Raw genomic sequence first — 26,227 nt, 5'->3', positions numbered from 1 at the left:
GTAGTCAGAGAGAGCCCCTGCTCCTGCCTTAGGAGTCCCACATGAAGACCAAACTGCACACTTTTTCATGTGCTGAGGATCTAGGTCCATCACATTCATGTTCTCTGGATGGCAGGTCATTATGAGTCTCCATGGGCTCAGGGTAGTTGATTCTGTAGGCTTTCTTGTAGTGTCCTTGACTCCTCTTGCTTCTTTAATCTTTCCTCCTCTTCTTCCACAGGATTCTCCAAGCTCCATTCAGTGTTTCATGTAGGTCTCTGCATCAGTGTCCATCAGCTGGTCCACCACATTTTTGAATGTCTCTTAAATTAGCCATGGGATTTTGTCATAACAATGTTATTTAATCTGTAATAGATTTTATAAAATAATACAGTATACATAATTTAACTAGAACCTACAAAAACTAGTAAAACCAGAACATTTCATGAATATTATTTAGTGAAATTATCACACTTTATAAATGGATAAATGCTGTGTTACTGAAACTTGCCTTTTTTTTTAGTAAACACTTGGTTTCATTTGTTTTTCCCTATTACAATCTGGAAGCTATTTTTCTTATGAAAAGCAAAATATATTTACTGGAATATGAACCACAGCAACCTTTTATAAACATTTTTGAACACTCAAAGAAGACTACAAGTCCATTTATTAAATTAAAAGTTAGTGGAAAATGAGTAATCTCTAGAACCCAAACATACAGTGGGGCTATGACCATCAGAAAATTCACTCTATGAAGCATGGACTAGATATAGTAAATGATGTGTAGACAGAGGAGATATTTGTAGATAAGTTCATTTCCTTATAGTAGTCTTATATATTTGTAGGCAGATAATATGTACATAGAAATTTATGTAGCTATGAAGAACAAATGTATAGACTAGCAATTCAGGGAGTAATAAATGACAGGTGACAACCTCAGTGGGCTCACTGTCTGGTATATGACAACTCACAGTGAAAATGATCAGGCAGCTACTATGGAAACATACAAAAATATATGAGACCTTCTTGAACATGGTTTTAGTTCTCACATAAGGTCCCACATTATAATTGTGGGATTCATTTATTTGGTAAGACTGTAGAAAATAGTTCATGTTGTTTAGGTAAATGTTGTAAAACAAATTTCTACAAAACTAAGGCTATCTATCTATCAACAACTATCTATTCAAATAGTTCATTGATATTTAAATAACATTGACACAGTGATACTGTTATATCCAAAAATAACTTTAATAAATTAGATGTTTGCATAGTAAAGATTCAAAATTAATAAACACAAAGGATTGTGTTATTGGCTCACATGTATGTGGATGACTTGCTATTTAAAATTAGTAGCCAGAGTAAGACAGTCATGTCTTTTGAAGACTGGAGGGTTAAATTGCCAATAGTGTAGATTGTGGTCTGGGCCCTAAATATGAGAACCAGAAATATCTGGGGGAAAATGCTTACCACCTAGTTGAAGTAGACATGAGTAGAGCCCTTAATCTTCTTTTTTGTATGAAAGTCATGCTCTCAAGTAACAACATGTTGCCATGAACAGGAGGGTAGGCAACTCTGCTCTGAAGTTGTTTCTCTGATCCTGAAATGCTGTTAGATGCTTGAATATATAACATTCATCAGACACAAATGAAGATATCCTGTCTAGTCAAGTTCAGATGAAACTTGATTATCAGAAGCCCTATATAACCAGATCTTCCACTCCAGTTAAATTTTGGAATTGGGTTTTCTTTACTTTACTACCAAGAAAATTTCCAACTATTGCTCTAGATTTTCAAGTATTAAAGATTATAAAGTAATCTATATTTCTTTGGCTCTGTTACATATCTTCACAAGAAAGTATAATAAAACAAAACTGTCTTTGACTAGCCATTCACTTTTTCACATTCCAAACTAGCTTTCCAATTGTATATGGGCAAACAGACTCACACTGAGGTCAAGGCTGACCAAGGTGACCCTATTTTGTTATCAGAAAACATAGGAAGAAAGTTAAAATTCAATAGAAAGGTAAGTTTAGAACTTATAGTTGAAAATGGGCCATTTTGTTTCTCACTTGTATGGCTGACATTCTGATCTGTAGTTCTTACAGTCTCTAAAGTAAATATGAAACACGCTTTATACAGTCCTTTGTCCTCTGTGGTTTTTATCAAAAAGACTCCAGCAGAATTTAGTCCATTTCATTCACTCACTGTCCAAATAGATTCCAGAAACCAAAATTATAACTCAGCTGATACTATGCTGATATTTTAAGCCTTCCTGACTAATGTACATGAAAGTAGCATTAATACAAATTTGCTTATCACATTTTTCTCCTGCTTCTTTGTTTAGCCCATCTGTTTTTTTTTGTTTTGTTTTGTTTTTTGTTTGTTTTTGTTTTGGTTGGTTGGTTAGTTTTGTTTTGTTTTTGTGTCCTGCATTATTTGCATGCAGAATGTATCTTGACCATTCAAAGTACAACTCCTAAAAGTTTTCTGTTTTTATTTTTTTTCTGTCTCATTATTTCTAAATGTTTTCTCTCTCTAGAATACATTTATACTGTTTTGTACCCATGAAATATGGCAAATATTGACTTTGAAATTTCTTGATTTTATTTAAGTAAACTACAAGCTTTTTTAGTTCTTTGAAATAGGTTAAATATGCTCCTTTTCATGGCCTTATTCTGCTTCATACATTTTTATTGGAATAATGTGTTAGCTTCCTATTGCTGCTGGAGCCAGTGACCTCAAATTCAATAGCTTAAAACAACTCAGATTTATTTTTTGTAGTTCCAGAGTAGGGAGGTTGGAAATGAATTCTATTATACTTGAATCAACATGTAGTCTGAACCGTCTTCTGTGGAGCCCCAGAATATATATCTCTATATATTTCTAGCTTTTTAATTCTATTTTTTGAGATTATAATTAAAATTATATTTCTCTTTCTTTTTCTCCATGCCAATTCTCCATTGTAATGTCCCAATGTTCTTTAAAATCCACAGGCATTTTTTTCTTTACTTTTTTCTTATACACACACACATGCATACACACACACACACACACCACATATGTAAGAAATATTTACTAACAATCTAATGCTAACAGTTTATATAATGTTTTATATAGATATATAGATATATATAGATGTATAGATATATATATAGAGAGAGAGATAGATAGACAGACAGATAGATAGATATAGATATATAGATATAGATATAGATATAGATATAGATATAGATATAGATATAGATATAGATATAGATATAGATATAGATAGATATAGATATAGATATAGATATAGATATAGATATAGATATAGATATAGATATAGATATAGATATAGATATAGATAATGTTTTCAGGGCTAACCATTTAATATTTGATAACTCTTAGTGTGTTTTTTACTGAAAGGGAAGTGGTTCTCTATTTTTCGCCAATCATTTATTGCCTGTAGTTCTTTGTCTATGATTTTCAAGATTTTCTCAAATCCATGTTGGTGTGTCTATTAGTGTCATCCCACTTAAGGGTATGTTTAGGCTGCCGTGTTGTTGAAATATCATAGGTGTGGCTTTTGGTATTCTTAGGTGACACGATCTCAGAGCAAATCTCCTGTGCTTCCAACTCTTACACTCTCTCTGCCAAATCCATTTGACCAAGAATTAAGGCCAAAAATTGGCAAGCAGGATTTCATAAAACTAAAAGCCCCTGCACAGCAAAAACAAAACAAACAAAAACCAACCAACCAAACAAACAAAAACCCCAAATAATCCAATTTATCAGGTAAATAACAAGCCCGCATGATGAGAAAGGGTCTTTTTCAGCTATGCTTTGAATACTGTATCAATTTCAAGAGTATATAAAGAACTCAAAGAACAAAGTGTCAACAGCAACAACAACAATAACAATGATGACATAAATGAGCTATTCAAAAAGATGGGCCTAGGTTGTGAATATAAATTTCTCAAAAGAAGAAATATTAATGGCTAATAAGTATCTCAAAAATGTTCCTTTTCACTAGAAATTAGGAAAATGTATATCAAAACAACCTTGAGATTTTTTCTTACCCTTGTCAGAATAGAGAGGACTCAGTTAGCCAGAGCTGGAAGGACTGCATGATAGTCTGCAAACTTGCAGTTTGGGAGACTAGGCCTAAGTTTCTGTTTCCCTGAAATAAGCACCTACCTGGATCCAGAAACCTGTGGTGAGTTAACCACAGCCACTGGCAACCAATTCTAGGACAACTTGTCATTTAGCCTGAAGTAGAAGTAGGTAGCTAGAATGAGTAAGGAACCCCCAGAAGTCTCCAGAGCCTTAGCAATTGTAGAATCAGCCAGAACCCTAGAGATAAAGATAAATAATCAAGATAAATGCACACGAATTCCTTCCTAGAATTCCTCTGACAATAAAATCTGTGGCTATGAGTCCACCAGAGGTCTCCATTCCAAAACAGGAAGGCCTCTCTCTGTATGTAAGAAATTCAGCTGAATAAATTCTCTTTGCCTTTACATTCTATTTGAGTCCAAGGTATTATTCATCAGAGATTCTTATACCCTAAATATTGGGGCTCATCAGGGATCCCCCAGGACCCCTCACACCAGGACCCTTCCAACCTGTGGAGTCAAAGGCTGATTAGTAAATGTGCTCTGAGTGGTGGTTGAGTGTTTTGCTGCTTTTCCTCTGGTAAATCTGTAATCTTGTGATTTAGTACTGCCAAGTGGACTAAGTGAATGTGATTGAACCCCTAGAGCAGCAAGGGTCAGGAGAATTCCCTGACCCATTAGTAGGGGATTGAATTCCTCTATTTCTCTGGAGAGATACTGTGGGCCACAATGCTTTAAGGCATTTAGTCTCTCTTTACTTTGGGTATCCTATACTGATAGCCATTGATAATTCTGTTTTACTGGCTGTTATTTGTGCTGTGTCTGACTTATTTACTTGTGTTTGAACTTAAAACAATGAAACAGACTCAAACAAACCTCCCCCACAACTGTTTTCCAAGACAAATTTAGAGACTTTAAACATAGGGTCTAGAAGACTTAGGTCTAAAAGTCAGAAAGGACAGACTAACAACTTTTGCACACTAGAGTGGCTGACCTTCCAGGTTGATTGGCTCAAGAGAGGATGTGCGACACCTTCTTTATCTGGAGGGTCAAAGACATCATTTGAAGCCAACTTGGACATTCTGACCAATTACCCTACATCACCACCTGGTGATAACCCATTTACCTCACTGAAAACTCTTCTCCCTTAGAAGCACATCCTGATGGTTAAAGAAGAAGACAGAGAAACCTAAACCAACAGACGCCCTCTACTCTATTTTGCAGGATAGTTGGGATGCAGACTTCCTTTTCTCCCTTTCCCCTAACCATCAGCACAGGCCACTGTGATTTATATAATTGGAAGATGCAAAACTCCACTCTTTCAGAAAGGCCCAAGGACCTCATAAACCTTTTATATTTGGTTATTTTCACCCACCAACCTACTTTTGAATGGTTGTCCACAAAACTACAGATTCTCTTCACCACAGAGGAAAGGGAGAAAATTATCAATGAGGCTCAGAAATTAAATCTGGGCAGGAATGGAACCTCTAGTACTAACCAATTGATTATTGATATCTCTTTTCCTGTAGCTAGAACCAACTGGAACTTCAATTCTGAAGAAGGTAAGGAGAAGCTCTGGGTCTACCACCAGCCTCTAATGGAGGGTCTCTGGGCAGGTGCCCACCACCCAACCAGTTTGGCTAAAATAGCTATTAGACAGGAAGACAAAGAGTCCCCTGCAGTCTTTATAAAAAGAATCATGATGGCATTCTGGACCTATATACCACTAAACCCAGAATCACCTAGGAGTTACCTAGGAGCAAATCTGTAGTGATAATGGTTTTTGTCAACCAAGCTGTACCAGATGTAAAATACAATGGGATGCAGGAAAAATCTACAAGAAATGATGACAGTCACAGAAAAAGTACTTAACAATCTGGAAACCCCTGAAGCCAGACAGGTTCATGCAAATGACAAGTAGACATGCCTGGACACAGACTGTGAAGCAGAGAAACAGTGGCAATTTCAACATCTGGCAGGAGATAAAGGTAAGAAACTTTCCATGGAGGATAAGCCCCAACGTCCAAAAAAAAAGGGATCGGATCAAAGATGATCCCAAAATATCTCAAAAACTCTCCCTGAAAACCAAAAAAGGGTAGAGGAAAAGTGCTGAAAATAAAAGAACTGAATGACTAGGAGAGATGACAGGGTTAGAAGCCCTCCCTGAACCTAGGGTAACCATAAAAGTGGAGAGGAAACTCATAAAATTCTTAGTAGATACAGATGGAGTATCCAAAGATCAGTGGACCTCAGAATGGGCTGGGTATTTCACTCCTTCTTAATCATACCTGAATACCCCTACTCCTATTAGGAAGAGATTTGCTTACCAAAATTGGGACCCAAATTTCTTTCAACCCCAAGGGAGCCTCCATCACAAGTCCAGACGGACAACCAATATAGCTCATCACTTTATCATTAGAAGATGAATATAGACTACATCAAAAAGCTAAATTGCCTGAAGAAGAAGTCTGCACATGGCTATTATAGGTCACCTCAAGATGGGAAAAGGCTGAGAGGATGGGACTGGCGTTCATCAAGCCCCAATTTGAATAGAAATAAAACCAAGGCCTCTCCAGCTTGTGTTAGACAATATCTGGTGCCAGAGGAAACTGAGAAGGGGATCACTTCCCACATTAGAAGACTCAGAGACTTAGGGATCATCATACCAGTCCCTATGAACACCCTGCTCCTGCCAGTTTGAAAGCTAAATCCAATGACTACAGGTCAGTGCAGGACCTTTGACAGGCCAATAAACATGTCATGGATATCCATCCCACAATGCCTAACCCATACACCATGTTAAGTTCTCTAGAGCCATCTAAAATCTGGTATACTACATTAGATCTTAAAGATGTTGTCTTCTGCCTACCTCTAGTGTCTTAAGAGCCAGTTGCTGTTTGTCTTTGATTGACATGATCCCAATGAAGGATTCAATGGAAAGCTTACCTGTACCTGGGAATTCCAGGGATTCGGAAATTCACTCACCATCTTTGATGAGGCCCTACATGAAGACCTGGGTGAGTACTTATGGGAACATCCCCAGACCATTCTCTTAAAATATGTAGATGACCTCTTGATGACAGCAGAAGAGAATGCCAGTGAAGCACAGAGGACCTACTGGCAGCTCTAGGTATCTGCAGTATGGAGCATCAGCCAAGAAGGGTCAACTCAACAGAAGATAGCATACTTAGGCTATACCTTGAAGAGGGTAACATTGGCTGTCAGAGGCCCAAAAAGAGATCATCCTAAGAATCCTAATTCAAATCTCCAGATGGGAGGTCCAAGAGTCAGGTCAGCAGCAGCGGGGTTCTTCCTATTATGGATTCCCAACTTGGCAGAACTGACTAAATCCCTCTAGGATATCACAAAAGAAAAAGAGCCTTTCAAATATGGCTTGAGGCTCTAAAGGCTCTGGAGTTTTACAGATGGCTCCAGTAGTAGGGCTGGAAATGACTAAACCCTTCTATCTGTATGTAGATGAGAGCAAAAGCATAACAAAAGGAGTAGTGACCCAGTGCTTAGCTCTTAGAATAGGTCTCTGGCGCAGGACACTAGATAAAGTAGCATCAGAATGGCTGCAATGCTTGCAAATCATCACAGCTACTGCTTTATTAATTATAGATGAAGACAAGTTAACACTAGGGAAGAACTATATGTCACCACCCCCATGGCATTGAAGTGTTCTCAAACAACTCCCAGACTGGTGGCTAAGCAATGCCCACGTGACTCATTACCAGAGCTTACTGTTCAACCGGCTTGTGTTTGTTTCCCGTAAAGTACAGCTCTAAACCAAGCCTCCCAGCTATCAGACCTAGACCTCAAGGTACCTCTGCAATACTGTGCTGTGATTTAAGTCAGGTACGTGGACACAAAAAGGACTCATTCAACCAAACACTAAGGTTACTTGGTATACAGATGGTAGCAGCTTCATATACAAGGGACAGAGTTACATGGGGGCAACAGCGGTTTCTGACTCTAAGACTGGATTTCAGCCCTACCCACTGGCACTGCAGCCCAAGGAGCACAGCTGATAGCGCTGACTAAAGCTCTCAACTTGGGCAAGGACAAGTGGGTTAACATTTATAATGATAACAGGTTTGCCTTTGGCACAGCATATATTCAGGGGGTCATATATCAAGAAAGGGGACTGCTGACAGCAGAAGAAAAGACTAGTAAAACGAGCAGGAAATTTTAGACATGGAAAACCCTCTGGCTACCCAAGAGGTTAGCATTTATTCATTGTCCTGGTCAACCAAAGGCAACTACCATGGAGGCCAAAGGCGATCATTTCAAAGGGCAGATGCAGCAGCAAAGACCACTGCCCTTGACCTTCTGCCATCTCTGGTCCTTCAGTGGCCAGGCCCTGGGCCACCTACTCTGCTAGACAAATCTGTATGTGCTAAGGACTAAGGAGAACATTGCTTATATCAAAAATAAAATTGCCTGTGTCTCACAAGCCCAGAGATTGGTTGATGACAAGGAACTGTAAGCTAATCCTGCCAGACACTCTCATTTAGTACTTGCTCCAGCACATCTACCAGATCACCCATGTGGGTATGTGGGAGAGATCTTATTCAACATGTAAATGTAAAGACAATTCCTCTAAAATCTTTGGTAGAACAAATTGCTTCTAAGTACTCACCAATGCAGAGAGTTAGCTCAAAGAAAAAGGCTCCTGACAGAGAGGTGCCAAACCAGATGCCCATTGGGAAAGGGACTTCAATGAGGTAAAACCAGCCAAATATAGACACAGGTGTTTATTAATGCTTGTAGATACTTTTTCAGGATGGACTGAGGCCTTCCTTACCAAGCATCAAAAGACTCAGACACTGAGCAAGATGATATTAAAAGATATTCTTCCAGCAGCTCTCTGCTCCCAGACCCAGTGAGAGAGAGACCCAACCGCCTGGTCAGGTGGGCACTCCTGAGGCTGCAGAGCGGAAGAGACCACCAACACTGCTCACCCCTGCCCACATCCCTGGCCCAATAGGAAACTGTATAAGGCCTCTGGGCTCCCGTGGGGGAGGGCCCAGGAGCGGCAGGACCCCTGCCTGAGACACCGCCAGAACCTGAAAGAAACAGACCGGATAAACAGTTCTCTGCACCCAAATCCCATGGGAGGGAGAGCTAAACCTTCAGAGAGGCAGACAAGCCTGGGAAACCAGAAGAGACTGCTCCCTGCACACACATCTCGGACGCCAGAGGAAAAAGCCAAAGACCATCTGGAACCCTGGTGCACTGAAGCTCCCGGAAGGGGCGGCACAGGTCTTCCTGGTTGCTGCCGCTGCAGAGAGCCCGTGGGCAGCACCCCACGAGCGAACTTGAGCCTCAGGACCACAGGTAAGACCAAATTTTCTGCTGCAAGAAAGCTGCCTGGTGAACTCAAGACACAGGCCCACAGGAACAGCTGAAGACCTGTAGAGAGGAAAAACTACACGCCCGAAAGCAGAACACTCTGTCCCCATAACTGACTGAAAGAGAGGAAAACAGGTCTACAGCACTCCTGACACACAGGCTTATAGGACAGTCTAGCCACTGTCAGAAATAGCAGAACAAAGTAACACTAGAGATAATCTGATGGCGAGAGGCAAGCGCAGGAACCCAAGCAACAGAAACCAAGACTACATGGCACCATCAGAGCCCAATTCTCCCATCAAAACAAACATGGAATATCCAAACACACCAGAAAAGCAAGATCTAGTTTCAAAATCATTTTTGATCATGATGCTGGAGGACTTCAAGAAAGACATGAAGAACTCCCTTAGAGAACGAGTAGAAGCCTACAGAGAGGAATCGCAAAAATGCCTGAAAGAATCGCAAAAATCCCTGAAAGAATTCCAGGAAAACATAAATAAACAAGTAGAAGCCCATAGAGAGGAGACACAAAAATCCCTGAAAGAATTCCAGGAAAACACAATCAAACAGATGAAGGAATTAAAAATGGAAATAGAAGCAATCAAGAAAGAACACATGGAAACAACCCTGGACATAGAAAACCAAAAGAAGAGACAAGGAGCTGTAGATACAAGCTTCACCAACAGAATAGAAGAGATGGAAGAGAGAATCTCAGGAGCAGAAGATTCCACAGAAATCATTGACTCAACTGTCAAAGATAATGTAAAGCGGAAAAAGCTACTGGTCCAAAACATACAGGAAATCCAGGACTCAATGAGAAGATCAAACCTAAGGATAATAGGTATAGAAGAGAGTGAAGACTCCCAGCTCAAAGGACCAGTAAATATCTTCAACAAAATCATAGAAGAAAACTTCCCTAACCTAAAAAAAGAGATACCCATAGACATACAAGAAGCCTACAGAACTCCAAATAGATTGGACCAGAAAAGAAACACCTCCCGTCACATAATTGTCAAAACACCAAACTCACAAAATAAAGAAAGAATATTAAAAGCAGTAAGGGAAAAAGGTCAAGTAACATATAAAGGGAGACCTATCAGAATCACACCAGACTTCTCGCCAGAAACTATGAAGGCCAGAAGATCCTGGACTGATGTCATACATTCCCTAAGAGAACACAAATGCCAGCCCAGGTTACTGTATCCAGCAAAACTCTCAATTAACATTGGAGAAACCAAGATATTCCATGACAAAACCAAATTTACACAATATCTTTCTACAAATCCAGCACTACAAAGGATAATAAATGGTAAAGCCCAACATAAGGAGGCAAGCTATACCCTAGAAGAAGCAAGAAACTAATCGTCTTGGCAACAAAACAAAGAGAATGAAAGCACACAAACATAACCTAACATCCAAATATGAATATAAAGGGAAACAATAATCACTATTCCTTAATATCTCTCAATATCAATGGCCTCAACTCCCCAATAAAAAGACATAGATTAACAAACTGGATACGCAACGAGGACCCTGCATTCTGCTGCCTACAGGAAACACACCTCAGAGACAAAGACAGACACTACCTCAGAGTGAAAGGCTGGAAAACAACTTTCCAAGCAAATGGTCAGAAGAAGCAAGCTGGAGTAGCCATTCTAATATCAAATAAAATCAATTTTCAACTAAAAGTCATCAAAAAAGATAAGGAGGACACTTCATATTCATCAAAGGAAAAATCCACCAAGATGAACTCTCAATCCTAAATATCTATGCCCCAAATACAAGGGCACCTACATACGTGAAAGAAACCTTACTAAAGCTCAAAACACACATTGCACCTCACACAATAATAGTAGGAGATTTCAACACCCCACTCTCATCAATGGACAGATCATGGAAACAGAAATTAAACAGTGATGTCGACAGACTAAGAGAAGTCATGAGCCAAATGGACTTAACGGATATTTATAGAACATTCTATCCTAAAGCAAAAGGATATACCTTCTTCTCAGCTCCTCATGGTACTTTCTCCAAAATTGACCATATAATTGGTCAAAAAACGGGCCTCAACAGGTACAGAAAGATAGAAATAATCCCATGCGTGCTATCGGACCACCACGGCCTAAAACTGGTCTTCAATAACAATAAGGGAAGAATGCCCACATATACGTGGAAATTGAACAATGCTCTACTCAATGATAACCTGGTCAAGGAAGAAATAAAGAAAGAAATTAAAAACTTTTTAGAATTTAATGAAAATGAAGATACAACATACCCAAACTTATGGGACACAATGAAAGCTGTGCTAAGAGGAAAACTCATAGCGCTGAGTGCCTGCAGAAAGAAACAGGAAAGAGCATATGTCACCAGCTTGACAGCACACCTAAAAGCTCTAGAACAAAAAGAAGCAAATACACCCAGGAGGAGTAGAAGGCAGGAAATAATCAAACTCAGAGCTAAAATCAACCAAGTAGAAACAAAAAGGACCATAGAAAGAATCAACAGAACCAAAAGTTGGTTCTTTGAGAAAATCAACAAGATAGATAAACCCTTAGCCAGACTAACGAGAGGACACAGAGAGTGTGTCCAAATTAACAAAATCAGAAATGAAAAGGGAGACATAACTACAGATTCAGAGGAAATTCAAAAAATCATCAGATCTTACTATAAAAACCTATATTCAACAAAATTTGAAAATCTTCAGGAAATGGACAATTTCCTAGACAGATATCAGGTATCGAAGTTAAATCAGGAACAGATAAACCAGTTAAACAACCCCATAACTCCTAAGGAAATAGAAGCAGTCATTAAAGGTCTCCCAACCAAAAAGAGCCCAGGTCCAGACGGGTTTAGTGCAGAATTCTATCAAACCTTCATAGAAGACCTCATACCAATATTATCCAAACTATTCCACAAAATTGAAACAGATGGAGCCCTACCGAATTCCTTCTACGAAGCCACAATTACTCTTATACCTAAACCACACAAAGACACAACAAAGAAAGAGAACTTCAGACCAATTTCCCTTATGAATATCGACGCAAAAATACTCAATAAAATTCTGGCAAACCGAAATCAAGAGCACATCAAAACAATCATCCACCATGATCAAGTAGGCTTCATCCCAGGCATGCAGGGATGGTTTTAATATACGGAAAACCATCAACGTGATCCATTATATAAACAAACTGAAAGAACAGAACCACATGATCATTTCATTAGATGCTGAGAAAGCATTTGACAAAATTCATCACCCCTTCATGATAAAAGTCCTGGAAAGAATAGGAATTCAAGGCCCATACCTAAACATGGTAAAAGCCATTTACAGCAAACCAGTTGCTAACATTAAACTAAATGGAGAGAAACTTGAAGCAATCCCACTAAAATCAGGGACTAGACAAGGCTGCCCACTCTCTCCCTACTTATTCAATATAGTTCTTGAAGTTCTAGCCAGAGCAATCAGACAACAAAAGGAGATCAAGGGGATACAGATCGGAAAAGAAGAGGTCAAAATATCACCATTTGCAGATGACATGATAGTATATTTAAGTGATCCCAAAAGTTCAACCAGAGAACTACTAAAGCTGATAAACAACTTCAGCAAAGTGGCTGGGTATAAAATCAACTCAAATAAATCAGTTGCCTTCCTCTATACAAAAGAGAAACAAGCCGAGAAAGAAATTAGGGAAACGACACCCTTCATAATAGACCCAAATAATATAAAGTACCTCGGTGTGACTTTAACCAAGCAAGTAAAAGATCTGTACAATAAGAACTTCAAGACACTGAGGAAAGAAATTGAAGAAGACCTCAGAAGATGGAAAGATCTCCCATGCTCATGGATTGGCAGGATTAATATAGTAAAAATGGCCATTTTACCAAAAGCAATCTACAGATTCAATGCAATCCCCATCAAAATACCAATCCAATTCTTCAAAGAGTTAGACAGAACAATTTGCAAATTCATCTGGAATAACAAAAAACCCAGGATAGCTAAAGCTATCCTCAACAATAAAAGGACTTCAGGGGGAATCACTATCCCTGAACTCAAGCAGTATTACAGAGCAATAGTGATAAAAACTGCATGGTATTGGTACAGAGACAGACAGATAGACCAATGGAATAGAATTGAAGACCCAGAAATGAACCCACACACCTATGGTCACTTGATTTTTGACAAAGGAGCCAAAACCATCCAATGGAAAAAAGATAGCATTTTCAGTAAATGGTGCTGGTTCAACTGGAGGGCAACATGTAGAAGAATGCAGATCGATCCATGCTTATCACCCTGTACAAAGCTTAAGTCCAAGTGGATCAAGGACCTCCACATCAAACCAGACACACTCAAACTAATAGAAGAAAAACTAGGGAAGCATCTGGAACACATGGGCACTGGAAAAAATTTCCTGAACAAAACACCAATGGCTTTTGCTCTAAGATCAAGAATCGACAAATGGGATCTCATAAAACTGCAAAGCTTCTGTAAGGCAAAGGACACTGTGGTTAGGACAAAACGGCAACCAACAGATTGGGAAAAGATCTTTGCCAATCCTACAACAGATAGAGGCCTTATATCCAAAATATACAAAGAACTCAAGAAGTTAGACCGCAGGGAATCAAATAACCCTATTAAAAAATGGGGTTCAGAGCTAAACAAAGAATTCACAGCTGAGGAATGCCGAATGGCTGAGAAACACCTAAAGAAATGTTCAACATCTTTAATCATAAGGGAAATGCAAATCAAAACAACCCTGAGATTTCACCTCACACCAGTGAGAATGGCTAAGATAAAAAACTCAGGTGACAGCAGATGCTGGCGAGGATGTGGAGAAAGAGGAACATTCCTCCATTGTTGGTGGGATTGCAGACTGGTAAAACCATTCTGGAAATCAGTCTGGAGGTTCCTCAGAAAATTGGACATTGAACTGCCTGAGGATCCAGCTATACCTCTCTTGGGCATATACCCAAAAGATGCCTCAACATATAAAAGAGACACGTGCTCCACTATGTTCATCGCTGCCTTATTTATAATAGCCAGAAACTGGAAAGAACCCAGATGCCCTTCAACAGAGGAATGGATACAGAAAATGTGGTACATCTACACAATGGAATATTACTCAGCTATCAAAAACAACGAGTTTATGCAATTCGTAGGCAAATGGTTGGAACTGGAAAATATCATCCTGAGTGAGCTAACCCAATCACAGAAAGACATACATGGTATGCACTCATTGATAAGTGGCTATTAGCCCAAATGCTTGAATTACCCTAGATCCCTAGAACAAACGAAACTCAAGACAGATGATCAAAATGTGAATGCTTCACTCCTTCTTTAAATGAGGAAAAAGAATACCCTTGGCAGGGAAGGGAGAGGCAAAGATTAAAACAGAGACTGAAGGAACACCCATTCAGAGCCTGCCCCACATGTGGCCCATACATATACAGCCACCCAATTAGACAAGATGGATGAAGCAAAGAAGTGCAGACCGACAGGAGCCGGATGTAGATCGCTCCTGAGAGACACAGCCAGAATACAGCAAATACAGAGGCGAATGCCACCAGCAAACCACTGAACTGAGAATAGGTCCCCTGTTGAAGGAATCAGAGAAAGAACTGGAAGAGCTTGAAGGGGCTCGAGACCTCAAAAGTACAACAATGCCAAGCAACCAGAGCTTCCAGGGACTAAGCCACTACCTAAAGACTATACATGCACTGACCCTGGACTCTGACCCCATAGGTAGCAATGAATATCCTAGTAAGAGCACCAGTGGAAGGGGAAGCCCTGGGTCCTGCTAAGACTGAACCCCCAGTGAACTAGTCTATGGGGGGAGGGCGGCAATGGGGGGAGGGTTGGGAAGGGAACACCCACAAGGAAGGGGAGGGGGGAGGGGGATGTTTGCCCGGAAACCGGGAAAGGGAATAACACCCGAAATGTATATAAGAAATACTCAAGTTAATAAAAAAAAAAAAGATATTCTTCCTAGTTACTTGGTATGCCAGCCATGCTGAGCTCTGATGATAGACCTACCTTCACTGCTCAGGTAACATAGAGAATGGACAAGGACCATTGGCTAAATTTTTGGAAATTACATTTGGTTTACAAGCTCCAATGTTCAGGACAGGTAGAGAGGATGAATAGAACTCTAAAAGAGACCCCTTACCAAACCTTTACCAGTTTTAGTGGGGACTGGAAGGCTCTTCTCCCCTTTGCCCGCTATAGAGTCAGTAATATGCCCTATTCTTTGGGACTGACCCCTTTGAGATCACGTATGGTAGACTCTCTTTCTCATTTCCTAACTTTGCCAGGTTCTCTGATTTGGCCTTCTATTTCTATGTTCACTTCTTCCTATAGTGACAACTGTCTCCTTATAAGCGGCCATGATTACATTAGAAGCAATATAACAATACAGAATAGGTTATTTTATTTCTATTACTTCAATTATATTTGTGTGTGTGTGTGTGTACATGGATTCAAATACCAGCTATGGTCAAGAATGTTGAATTCCCTGGAGATAAGGTTGTAGATAGTTATGAGCCGCTTCATGTGGGTTCTGGGAAACAACTCCTGAGTGATCTCTCTATTCCTGTGGAATATATTTTATATCAAGTTTATTAATCATATTTGCAAAATTACTTATGACATATAAGAGATATATTAAAGGTTTCCTAGGTAAGAACATAAATATATTTGTTACCAGCTAGAGAACAACACTGGAGCCTGGTGATAAGATATTTCACATTTAAACCATAATAGATCTTAATAAATATTCCTTATCTTTATCTGCTTTCCACTGATTTTCAAATATTTAATATTGTTTGGGGGACGTTGTGGAAACTTTTGGAGTTGCACCAGGCTCAAGATTAGGTATAGGCTTCTGTTCCACTATGGCTTAGGCTTACAGTTCCCTGGCCTCACCATTCAGAACCTGATGCTATCATGATTTTGCTCTTAAGAATTTTCGTATGCCTTTTCCACGTCTACGGACTAAAAACCGCGTGCCAAATAAACCTCTACCCTCTTAGGTTGCTTCTTCCAGGTACTTTGTTATAGTGATGAGAAAAGTTGACGAAAATAATTGAATTCTATTTTTACCTTCTTTCTTTCAAAAATGCTCCAATGCTGCTCCCTGGAACAGCTATAGGAAGCTCTGCTACATTTTACTTTCATGGTAGAGCATGCTGTTCCAGGAGTGCTCTTATCTGACAGCTATTGGCTATAGCTTATCACCATTCCACCACAGCATGGCCTTGGGAATTCCTCTTTCCTCTTCTCTTCCATATTTCTTTTCTCTTCTCACATAAGGAAAGACCCTCACAATCTGAAATACATCTTTATTCAAGTCACGGTTTCCGTCTAACGTTTTTGGATATAGTAGACTGTTTATCAATGTCTTAACAGCTAACATAAACAGATACATACCATATTTGTCTTCCAAGGTCTGGGTTACCTTCACTTAGGATGATTATTTTTCTTGCTTTATCCAATACCTATATATTTTAGGAGATAAGTTTTGTTAAGTGCTGTTAACAATTGTTAATATTGTGTGAATGTACCACATTTTTATCCACACATCCTTCTATCCTTACTTTAATTTGAAAAGAAGTGTCTTTTTACTTCCTAATTTCTAATAAACTTTGATCAAATTTGACTCTATTTTTTATTGAACTTATACCATCTTCCAGTATACATGCAAAGATACTTTCCGAACTAATATGAGAAAGACATTATTTATCATTATACAGACAACTGTATAAGTTTAAATGTGCTTATTAAATAAAAACTTCTAATATTCTGTATTTCAACCAGTCATCTGATTTGCTTTTCAAACTAATATGGAATACTTTAATTTTCCAAATAACTAAAACAGCACAAATATTATAACTTAAGTCATTTAATTTTACAAAATTTGTCTAAGACAAATTATGGCCTTTTCTGTTTTTCATTTTCTTTCAAAATAATTTATATCCTTTTGTAAATAACACTACTATAATAGCTAATATGCCTAAATATCAATGCAAATATCTATGAACCATGTGCTACATTAATCATACAACATATGCAACCTAATTAATTATTTGTAAATAGTCTACTAATCTGCTCCTACTATTAATCCCTCAACCACTGAGTTATGAGGTAGAAAGTTAAAATAATTAGCTGACAGATTTTGTGTATAAAGACCTCAGTCTTTTACTTTTACTACAGATAGAAGAGTTACCTGCTATTCACTGAGCAGCTTTTCCCTTAGAAGTCTATTTTACTAAGTACAACAAGGAAAAATATATTAAATCTAAGGTTTGGACTTCATAGCTGTGAAGAAAATCACACATTGAACAGTATGTTTATAGTGGTGAGAATTAATTGGGCAGGAGATGTTTTCAACCTTCAGACCATCAAAAGCACTACATTTTCCCTTCCGTGTTCCAAATTGCTTAAGAGACTTATCTACTAAAGACAGGCTTAATCTGAACAAATGGTCAGAGCCCTGAGAGCCTGCACAGCAGATATGCAAAGATGGCTGGAACTCAAAATAGTCAATACAGAATGTGCTACAGGAAGATTTTAAAGTAAAAATTAGTCCATGTATTATGACTAAGATAATCAAAGGAACAGCATACTTTGCCTTGTAAACATTTCTCCTGTTTTCCCTAACCACATTTTCAAATCAGTTTGGAGGATTAAAAGTGTAAGATATTCCTAAAGCTTTAATAAACATTTGGTTGATTAGTGGAACAAATCTATTGGGTCTTGCAGCTAGCCTTTTCAGAATATCTCTTAAGTAGAGAAGACTAGGTAAAGAGCAAGCCCTTCTCCTCATGCCTTGTGGTGGGCTGGGCTTTGCAATGAGATCTCCTTGATAAATATCTGCAAATAAATTTTGAAGATGATTATTTCTGGTCACTTACTGTTACCTCTAAATAAATACATTATTTTTCTTGGTTCCAATACAGCAAGCAGTACCTAAAATGAAGTTAAAATATGAACATTATGAATGGAGAGCAGAACTTAATAAACAGAACAATGAGGACTAAGCTTCCTCTCCTAAGCTTGCTGCATTTACCATAGACACAGTGAACCTCACTGATAGTGTTCCAAGTGTCTTGATTCTTAGGTTCATTATTAGTATGACATGTTTGTAACATACTTAAGCAAAAATTTTATAAATTGGGTGGGTATAAGTAGATTCTTAGCCGTTCTTTTCAGTAAGGATAGAAAGAGTACGTCTTACATGTACTGGATCTGAAACTTTCCCTTGTGTTTACAAGCTACCCTTGTTGTTTAAAAACTCCATCCTCAGATTAAGAGTTGTACACATTTGAAATCCCAGCATGTGGAACTAAAGCAGGAAAACCCATGACACGTAGAGAGTTCAATGTCAGTTTGCAGTAAGTTCAAAGCAACTTTACATAGACATTACATAACATCCTATCTCAAAAACAAAACAAAATATAGAAAACCCTGAAGGACACTGGGTTTGTCCTAATAAACTTCATTTGTCCCATTTCTACCTTTATGCTTGAGCTTGAGAGCTGATCTTTGCATTTCACCCTCTTGTCTGTATCTTACTCTTTTAACAATGTTTTAAATTTATTAAGACATTAATTAATTAGTGGTTTTACAACACTCCCAAGTCTTTCTTCAAAGAGTCCCCTCCCTATCCTCTTCTCTTCAGAGAGGGTTTCCTGAGCCCCAGAAACTCCACCTCTTCGCACATCAAGTCTCTGGATGATTAGTTGTATCCCACTGAGGCCTGACAGGGCAGCCCTGTTGGGGAAGGGCTTCCCTAGGCAAGCACCAGCTTTAGTAACAGCCCCCACTCTAGTTGTTGTTGGACTCACATGGAGACTGAGCTACATATCTGCTATATATGTACCAGGGTCCTCGGTCCAGACAGTGTATGCTCTTTGCTTTTTCTTTCCTTGTGCTCAGAATCTGAGAGCTCCCAAGGGTCCAGGTTAGTTGACTATGTTGGCCCTCCTATAGAGTTTCTATCACTTTCAGGGCCATTCCCTCAACTCTTCCATAACTGTTCGAGACCTCTTTCCAGTGTTTGCTGAAAGTATCTGCACCTGTTTCAGTCAGCTGCTGGGTAGAGCCTCTCAGAGGACAGTTATGCAGGGCTCCTGTCTGCAGGCATAACAGAGTGCCATTAATAGTGTCAGAGCCTGGTGCTTACCCATAGAATGGGTCTCAAGTTGGGCCACTTATTGGTTGACATGCTTCAGAAATTGTAATTTAATTAAAAAATATCTTTCTTCCCTTTTATTCCTCCATACTTCCCTATACATTCATTTCTTATCTTTTCACTAGTTTTTATTAATGTATATATGTACATAAATATATATACATACGTGTTCCCAAATATCCTATCATTCTTTTTACTTCTTATTGGATATTCTTCCTAAGTCTTCCTTTCTTTCATGTTTAATGGCTGAAAATTTAGATGAATGATAAGAACTGATTAGAAATGAATTTCATAGGACTTTCACATCAGAAGAATTTTGTAAATACGTGTGATATTTCAAATGTCTTCAAAAGCTGTTTTACTTGTTTTGCTTTCATATAAGATGAGATATATTCAGATCCCCCTTAATATATATTTAAGATGTAATGCTACTCTAACCTTATCAGGAAAAAATTATTCTAATTTTTTTCTTGCAAGGTTTTTTTTTCAAAGTTAAGTTTAATTCTTTGGACTTTCATTGATTTACCCTCAAAACAATCCTGTAAAGATCCAAGACTTAAGTTCAGGCTCTCAGTAGATTCCCTTAATCTTGATGGAACTTGGCAAGCTTGTTTCTCTAGAGAGATAAATATCCTGGTAACATTGAATTTTCAGTTCAAGTAACAGTTTAATTTTCCAAAGTGTAAGTCCTAAAGACCTCTCTCTCTCTCTCTCTCTCTCTCTCTCTCTCTCTCTCTCTCTCTCTCTCTCTCTTGTTTAAAAGATTTAAAATGGGAATAAAAAGTTCTTTAGAATGTGTTTAAGAATATCACTGATATACTCCTCACATTCTAGTTATTTATTTACTTGTCTGGGTTATATAACTTTGGATAGTCTACTGCAGGTAAAGTTTCCTTGTTGAATGTTCATATGTACAAAATCATTTAACATTAATTCTTCTCATTTTAAAGTGCAATAAAGAGAAAAGGGAAAGTTTTATTATGGCATACAATGAGAGAGAGAGAGAGAGAGAGAGAGAGAGAGAGAGAGAGAGAGAGAGAGAGCAGTTTCTAATGGTTAAGAGTTATAGCTAGTGACCATTAGGCTACATTCAAAAGCCTGGTCTTTCACTTTCCATTTAAGTCTGCACTTATTTATATATCAAAAGATTTAAATAAGAAATATTACTGCTGATACCCTGAAGGAAGGCACTATTTTGTGGTTATCCAAATAGAACAATTAATAGCAACTTTAGATAGAAATTAGGAGTGGGCAAACCCCAGATCTACAGCATTACTGTATTATTAAGTTGGGTAGAACTAAAATAAAATGAGCTCTCAGCCAATAATGGAAATATGTCAGAAATGGGACATGGTCAGATAATATCTTATTTCTATCTATTTCTGCAAGTATAATTGATTGCACATGTTTAAAGATAAAGGAACTAATGTCAAAGATCCATTTAAAAAAAGAACCTAAAAACTCATTCTTAATAGCTGAGTAGTATTTCATTGTGTAAATGAACCACATTTTCTTTTTTTTTTCAGTTCAACTAAAATTTTTAATATTTTCAAAGCCTTTAATTTCTTTCAAATTAGAACCTTTCCTTCAGTCAGATATCCATGAACAAGTTAAACACCATTCTAGTATATTTGAAATTCATAATAAGTAAAAGAAAAAATCCCAAACATCTTCATTGAACGTTAATGTTATGTAATTTTTTAACCACCTTTTGTGTATCCATTCTTCTGTCATGGGACATCTGGGTTCTTTACAGCTATCACAAATAAGGCCGTGATGAACACAGTGGAACATGAGCCCCTGTGGCATGGTGGGGCATCTTTTGGGTATATTCCCAAGAGTGGTATTTCTGGGTCTTTAGGTAGGACTATTTCCAATTTTCTGAGGAACCTCTAAATTGATTTCCAGATTGGTTGTACCAGTTTGCAATCCCATCACCAATGGAGGAGTGTTCCTCTTTGTCCACATCCTCGACAACATATGTTGTCACCTGAGCTTTTGATCTCAGCCATTCTGAGTGGTGTAAGGTGGACAGACTCTCAGGGTTCTTTTGATTTGCATTTTTCTGATCACTAAGGACTTTGAATATTTCTTTAGGTGCTTCTCATCCATTCGAGATTCCTCTGTTGTGAATTCTCAGTTTAGTTCTATACCCCATTTTTGATGGGATTCTTTGATTTTTTTTTTTTTTTGGTGCCTAACTTCATGAGTCCTTTATATATTTTGAATATAAGCTCTCTATAGGATGTAGGATTAGTAAAGATCTTTTCCCAGTCTGTTGTTTGCCATTTTGTCCTATTTACAGTGTCCTTTGCCTTACAGAAGCTTTGCAATTTTATGATGTCCCATGTGTCAATTCCTGATCTTACAGCATAAGTCATTGGTGTTCTGTTCAGGAAATTTTCCCTTGTGCCCAGGTGTTCCAGGCTCTTCCCCACTTTCTCTTCTATTAGTTTCAGTGTATCTGACTTTATGTAGAGGTCCACTTGGACTTGAGCTTTGTACAAGTAGATTAGAATGGGTCAATTTGCTTTCTTCTACAAACTGACCTCGAGTTGAACCAGCGCCATTTGCTGAAAATGCTGTCTTTTTTCTATTGGATAGTTTTAGCTCCTTTGCTTTTATTATATTTAGATATGGGCCTTGAATTCCTGATCTCTCACATACTTTTAACATGAAGGGGTATGTTTCTATTTTATGGAATAGTTTGAGGAATATTGTTATCAGGTCTTAGACGGTATGGTAGAATTCTGAACTAAATCCATCTGGACCTGGGCACTTTTTGGTTAGGAGGTTTTTAATGACTTCTATTTCCTTATGGGATATGGTCCTGTCTAGAAAGTTTACTTGCTCTTGATTTAACTTTGGTATATGCTGTCTGTCTAGAAAACCATCCATTTCATCTAGATTTTTCAGTTTTGTTGACCACAGAATTTTGTAGTAGTATCTGATGATTTTTTTTTAACTTCTTCCATTTTTCTTGTTATGTCTCCATTTTCTTATCTGATTTTGCTAATTTGGATACTGCCTTTATGCCCTTTAGTTAGTTTGGCTAGGGGTTTATCTATCTTGTTGATTCTTTCAAAGAACCAGCTTTTTCTTTTACTGATTCTTTGTATTGTTCTCTTTGTTTCTGTTTGGTTGACTTCAGCCTTGAGTTTAACTGTTTTCTGCCATCTATTCCTCTTGGGTGAGTTTGTTTCTTTTTGCTCTAGAGCTCTCAGGTGTGCTGCTAAGTTGCTAGTGTAAGATCTTTCCAGTTCTTTAACAATGCACTTAGTGCTATGGATTTTCCTCTTAGCGCTGCTTTCATTGTGTCCATAAATTTGGGTATGATGTGTCAATATTTTCGTTAAATTCCAGGAAGTCCTTTCTTTCTTTCTTTATTTCATCCCTGAACCAATTATCATTGGGTAGCGTTTTGTTCAGTTTCCACATGTATGTGGGTTTTCTGTTGCTTTTGCTGTTATTGAAGACCAGCTTTAGGCCATGGAAGGTTGATAGGATACATAGGATTATCTCAATCTTCTTCCATTGGTTGAGGGCTGTTTTGTGGCCAATTATATGGTCGATTTTGGAGAAGGTACCACCTCCAGCAGAAGACAGGGCATCAACTGAGGAATGGGGTTGCTATCTCACAGTCAAAGCTCTGACTCATAATTCTTCCTGCCTGAAAGAAATGCAGGGTTGGAAATAAAGAACAGCCTGAGGAAAAGAAGGTCCAGAGACAGGTCCAAAATGGGATCCAGCTCAAAGGGAGGCCCCATGACCGAACATTATTACTGAGGCTATGGGGCACTCACATAAAGAGACCTATCATAACTGCCCTCCAAAAGACCCAACAAGCAGCTGAAAGAGTCAGATTCAGGTATGTGTACCCAACCAATGAACAGAAGCTGCTGATCCCTCTGTTGAATTAGGGAAAAGCTGCAGGAAGTTGAGGAGGGCAACCCTGTATGACGACTAGCAGTCTCAATTAACCTGGACCCCTAAGATCTCAAAGACACTCTGTCACAGACGAGGCAGAATACACAGCTGAGATGAGGCCTCCAACACACACACAGCAGAGAACTCCTGGTTCTGGGTTCAATCTGAGAAGATGCATCTAGTGCTCAGGAGAATAGAGGACCCAGGAAGTTTAGAGGTCTGGTGAGGTGGAGGGTGGGGATATCCTCATGAAGATGGGGGTGGAGTGGGGGTGTAGAGGAGGGTGAGGGGGAAGGAGGCATGGGATGTCCAACAGTCGACTGACCGGGAAGGGAATAAAATCTGAAATGTAAAAATAAATTAAAAAATTTACAAAACCCTCATTTATATTCTTGCTACTAATAAACCAATACATGTGAGAAAATATATAAATGAAAGCCTACCTTCAAAGCCTATACGGCTTATACTGGGGATGTAAATCATCGACAAATCACTTCCCCAGTCTGTGTGAGTCCACAAATTTTAAATTCTAGCACTTACACACATACATAAAATTGTCTACTATTTTGCCTTTTGCGTGAATATATTGAAAACTGGGGAAGAATATCTAACAATCTTGGGAATGATGCTCCAAGCTAAGACACAAATATCCTGAATTAGACTCCAATGCTTACAAAAAAGTAGCCTATAAATTAGTGTTTCTCTTAAGAAATCATACATGATTTTATATTTTTGTCATTTCCTTATTGCTAAAATCTCACCATAGACAGAGAAACATCTTTTATTAAGGCATTTTCTCTGTGTCCACAAATCCCAATGAAACGACAGCCAGATTAATGCATAATTCATAGAAACTAACAAATTGCAGTGCATTTGCAAAAATGACCTGTTATTTTCTACTTATTTTCTGTGTGATACATTAATGTCAAAAATAACATAGTGATGACCATAGACAGCATAATGCAACAAGCAATATTGAGATCGTGTATTGGTATAAGCCGTACCACAAATGGTAGTGAATCAATTAAGGCATGCAGTTTTAAAATGAGGTCAGAAAAGGTCCACCAAGCTGTTATTACAGCAAATGTTATTTTGTGCTTTCTATTCTCTTTGGAGTGAGGAGACTAGCCTTTGTTTTGAGAAAGACCAATCAGACATATGAAATTCCATTTTTAAATCCTGACGAATTGACATTGCCTAGACTATCAGGAATTGCAAAAGACACTGTGTAGATTTCTACAACCAAACAACATATCAGTAAGACCTGCAAATTACTAAAGCCTCAAGGGTAACATTTAAAATGGCAAATTTTCAGATCTGCTCTTTGAAAATGATGTGTTTTACTGTGTGAGACAGGATGGAAGAGAATAAAACAAATCATTTTCAGAGTTAAAGGGCATGGTTAAATTCTCTCTATTCCTTTTCAGATATAAAATTAAAATTAAGGCACAATCTGGCCAATGAAGTATTATGGACATTACAGACAAAATTACTCTTGAAATCTAAAGGGGCATATCACAATAAAACATTTAGATAAAAAACAAAATCATGAAAATCATGGAATACTTAGAGTTCATGGAAGCATGGGTTAATAAATTTTAAACTGAAATGTACACATTTTTAAATTTTTATTCAGATGCTATTCACTAAACTATAGCTAGAGAAGTGTTTGTTGATATATTAAGCTGTGTGTCAAGATCTTTACACACAGTTCTTACCACGTATAAATATTCAGTGTTATTCTTCTCCAGGAATGCTCCTTATCTAGTGAGCATACTCTTCCACTTACAATTATATTCTACACAAAGATTAAAACTGGGAGTCTCTTGTCATGACAAAAATAGAGTGGCCTTAAGCTAAACCATGATTCAAATACTAAAAGGCACAAACACAATTCATGAACTGTTAAGCATACTACCATAGAAATCTCAAAGAAAAATAAGAAAATTCCAAAATTAAAAACTCTAAGGTTTGTCTAGTTATGGTCTGTTTACAAATACTAACTTTCCTGAAGAATACAAATGTATTCTGGGAGAAAATTTCAGAACGACAATTGTAATTAATTTTTATGTATTATTAGTGTTGCTGTTTTTTCTCTTTGTTTACATGGAGATATCTTTTCCTGTTTGGTTTTGTTTGGATTGTTTTGATTTATGTTTTAAAGCAGGAAGTCACTCCAACCTAGTCTTACCTGGAATTTATTTTAATGTCCAAGCTTTCATTGAACTCTTGACAATTCTGTCTTAGCCTCCAAAGTACTTAGATTATAGCACTTGATTGAGCCACCTTATCGGCACTTAGTTAATGTTTTCTATTTTGAAGAGTACTGAGTGATGTGATTACATAGTAATGTGAGCTTTTCCTTTCTGCTTCATGAATGACATGGTTTTTAAGAAATAAAAAAGTTTTGAAAATAGGATAAAGCTCCAACCAGAATACTATTTCAAGAGCCTATATATTCTGAATCATAGTGAATCAATAATGGACATTTTTCAATAACTAACAAATCTCTATTGAAGTGCTTAAACTAGAGACAAAAGACTATAAAAATCTAGTTCCTATTTTTAAATGAATTTCAGTCTAGTTGACTTTTGAAATATCCCTTTAGCTACATCTGTTATATGAAATACATATTATTTGTAGTTTGGTTCACAAATACATTGTATGCATGTATAGATGTGTGTGTGTT

This window comes from Rattus norvegicus, chromosome 5 (assembly GCF_021556685.1).
Source record: "Rattus norvegicus strain SHRSP/BbbUtx chromosome 5, alternate assembly SHRSP_T2T, whole genome shotgun sequence".
NCBI lineage: Eukaryota > Metazoa > Chordata > Mammalia > Rodentia > Muridae > Rattus > Rattus norvegicus.
The sequence above is the reverse complement of the archived record's forward strand: the minus strand, read 5'-3'. Positions refer to the sequence as shown.